The 3,406-nt window shown below is 47.2% G+C and overlaps 1 long non-coding RNA gene across 1 annotated transcript; it reads right to left on the reverse strand.

Annotated features, from left to right (window-relative positions):
• Positions 1-233: 233 nt before the first annotated feature.
• Positions 234-3,290, reverse strand: LOC135373683 (uncharacterized). Its single transcript, XR_010416547.1, has 4 exons — positions 3,134-3,290; positions 2,839-2,884; positions 2,114-2,434; positions 234-374 (listed from the first exon to the last, which is right to left on the reverse strand). It is a non-coding gene; the product is annotated as an uncharacterized LOC135373683 (long non-coding RNA).
• Between the last annotated feature and the right edge of the window lie 116 nt (positions 3,291-3,406).

The raw sequence follows: 3,406 nt of genomic DNA on the forward strand, positions 1-3,406 counted from the left end.
GTAATCATAAGACCGTGTAATCTGTAATCTAAGACCGTGTAATCTGTACATTGTAATATCAAGACCGTGGCTTTCGGGCGCGACCTTGTTCACCTCTAGCTTCGAGCGTAGTTCAACTCTACCAAATTGGTGGTGCTGGCGAACACTATGACGTCGTTTGTTTGCACACAAGGCGAGGTGTATTGCAATGTACGACAGGGAATTGGTAATATCATTACTCACCTATTTCCGTGTCCTGTGCCACGAGTGTATATATTTTTTGAGAGCCCCGTTGACGTTACTGAAGAAGTCGGAGGGAATTTCAAACTCCTGCTGGGTCTTATTCAGGTGGGATGAATCCATCAGTTTGATTTCCTTGGTCGGTGGGGGTGGCACTGAATGCATCGAACTACCAGTAAATTATAAGCGGTATATAGGCACAGGAGAAATTTCACCCGAAGTCACGTACGACATTAGATAGAGGACGGCTAGAAAACGGCTGCGCATTGTTATAATTCCTGTCGAAACCACCGCACTTACAACTAAAACAAGAGAAATAAACGAAGGAGAAGTGATGATGACATGGGATGTTTCCCCGTGGGGGCCACGGGACACTACCCCACTTCACAGCGGTTATTATGAGAAGATGAACTATGGTGAACGCGAAGCGACGATAGCCGCAGTTCTGTTTAGAGCTCTTCGAGGAGTCCAGCGGCTTGCATGGAAGCAAAAACGGAGAGAAGGGCCCGGCACTCATGCTCAGGGGAGCTCCATGTGCGAAGCAGTTTGGACAAGCTTCAATGGTCAATGGTCAAGGACCTCAAGTTGGCGTCGAAACACCCGGCGTTCACACGTGTACCGGTCACAGTCGTCGACGATATGGAGGATCGTAGCCGCACTTAAAACAACAACAAAAAAAACAACGAAAAAAAGGGTGTACAGTAACTCCATTTTGGGGAGTACACCCTTGCCCCTTTGGAATGTACAATTACTCTCCAGTACTCCCCAAAAGGGGAGTAAGGAGTCTCCTTTTTGAGAGCAATAGGCGATTTCTGATATTGCCCTTGTGCTCCGCACGGGGGCCCTCAGTCGCCCAAGTCAGCGCATCGCGCAATGCGTCGTGGGAAATGGTTTACATTCGTGTTCGTCTGCCTTTTGCTCGAAGGTGTGGGAGGTGAAGGAGAGAGAAAACCGAAACCGTTTGCGCTCTTATTCTCTCTCACTCATGAAAACTAAATCCCAAGGTGCAGCGGGGCTTTCGCACCACGGCGCTCTCTGGTGGGCCATCAATGCAATTTCTGAAATCGTCTATTGTACTCTCCAAGAGGGAAATTAGTTAGTAGTAAGTACACCCCTTTGTTAGGAGTGTGGGGTGTGGCAAGCTGGGCACAGCACCATATGTTACTGCAATCCAGGAACACGGGGGAAGGAGACGTTGAGTCGTAGACGCAGCAGAAGTGAGGTAAAGCTGCGAGGGAAGCCACCTGGCATCTTAAATGATAATAATAGGTCCACTGCATGTAGGAGTGACCTTTGAGTGATGTCATGGAGTCATTGCTGGCGGGCAAACGGTGACAGAAACGCAGACAAGTAGAAGCGTCTATCTCCGTTGGAGAGTATAATGGGCACGAACCATTTGAGGACCAGATACCAGACAGACTGCTACAACCATTAGCCCTTTTCGGCATCAAATGCACGGAGATTTATGCGATGTTTAGGAAGCGTCTACGGCGTAAATTTATATAAGTCTATGAGAGACTAGAAGCTATAATTGATTCTCAATTTACCCCCGTTTTTCTTGGAGTGCTTGTTATAGTAGTGTAGGTCGCGGACACGGCGAATGAACATTTTTCACGCTCGCGTCGTATCCTAGCGGCTGTTCAGCGAAACACGATCGACGCGCGCCAAAGCACAGTCGGCGCCATATTGACGCCATGTAATGAATATGTAAGGAACCTTCTTCGACGCCGTCAGGGTCACAGAGCATGCGCAGAAGAGTTGTGAAAAGGTCCATTACTGTAGCAGACGACAGTGTATGATGCCTAATGCACACAAGACACAAGAGAGCGCAGAACGAATGCAGAGTTCCGGTTTCAAAATTATGTAAACGTAACAGTTCTGCGTTCTTACTCACCTGCGAGGGCTATGGTTTTCGCCTCAATTGGGAATTCTGGTGTTTCCTCAACTTGCTTTCTGCTGGTGAGGCTGGTGTAGATGTATCTCATGGCAATTTTTATATTATACGTCGTCGAGGGCGTGAGGTGTTGGATGACGACGTGTCCTTCGATGCCTACGGGTATCCAGGGTATCGGTTCCTCGCCTTCTTTTGCGTACGAGGCCACGTACCAGTACTGCCCTTTGAGCACACACTCTTCCTCAGGGGTGAAGCGCGGCGGAATGAGTGTGATCGAGTCGGCTCCAGGGACGTACTTCACATCTTGAAGGAGTTCAGGAACTACAAGGAAGGTTGTTAAAAGCATGTACAGTACGCATGTACAATACGCATGTACGTGTACGCTGTGGTCTATAAATTCACATTCTAAATCGGCCTCGCCATGGCATAACACGCTCGGGGCAAAGTGACCATTCAGAATGGGTCCGTTTCCTGATTACTTGAAAATGGGATGCGAAAGTCTTTTTTGATAGTTCTTTCCACATATTCGACGCAAAATGACGTTATGAACGTTAGGACAGTCAGAGCCCAGCTGCTGACAGAGTCCATTACAGCGGTTTTATGTCACTTTAATTACTATATACAAAAGTATATACTGGAAACTACGGTACAGGGCCTTTGAAGGATTAGAGGATATGCATCGTCAAGATACGTCACTTAAACCGTAAAACGTCTGTTATACTTACTGCATTTGGCGTGACCCAATGCAGGCGAACCTAGTGCCACGCAGACCTGGAACAAGATAAAAAATAGTTTTTCTATAATCTTCGAGGCTGTCTCCAAAGCAACTTCTTTAACAACTCCAGCCATTTCTTTAACATAGAAAATATGTTTTTATGAAGTATGTAATGTGGTAGCTAAAGCGAAATTGTAATTTATTAGCAGCACACGATCCAACGCCCTGTCCTTTTACTCTCGTGGATACCTCAGCACAGTCTTCCGAACCACAGTGATCCCTTCTAGATCGTAAAGTAGACTTACCGCGAGTAGGAGAGCTGACCAAATCGAAATCCTACGCCTTCTTCTGCGACTGTTTCCCTCCGAGGAAAGTGGGTTTCCAACTAGCCTTGGGCCGGTTTCACACTACCGTATCTCTCGTCTGTTTGCTTCCAAAATAGAACCTGAAGGCAATCGAGCTCCGTAGAGTCTAATGGGCCAGGTTTGGCTCCGTTAAAAACACGACCGATAAAAACGTTAGTGCGAAATGAGCCTTATGAAGCACTCACGATAAGTGATCGCGATAAGGGCACAAAG

This window comes from Ornithodoros turicata, unplaced genomic scaffold, assembly GCF_037126465.1.
Source record: "Ornithodoros turicata isolate Travis unplaced genomic scaffold, ASM3712646v1 Chromosome29, whole genome shotgun sequence".
In the NCBI taxonomy this organism is placed as follows: domain Eukaryota; kingdom Metazoa; phylum Arthropoda; class Arachnida; order Ixodida; family Argasidae; genus Ornithodoros; species Ornithodoros turicata.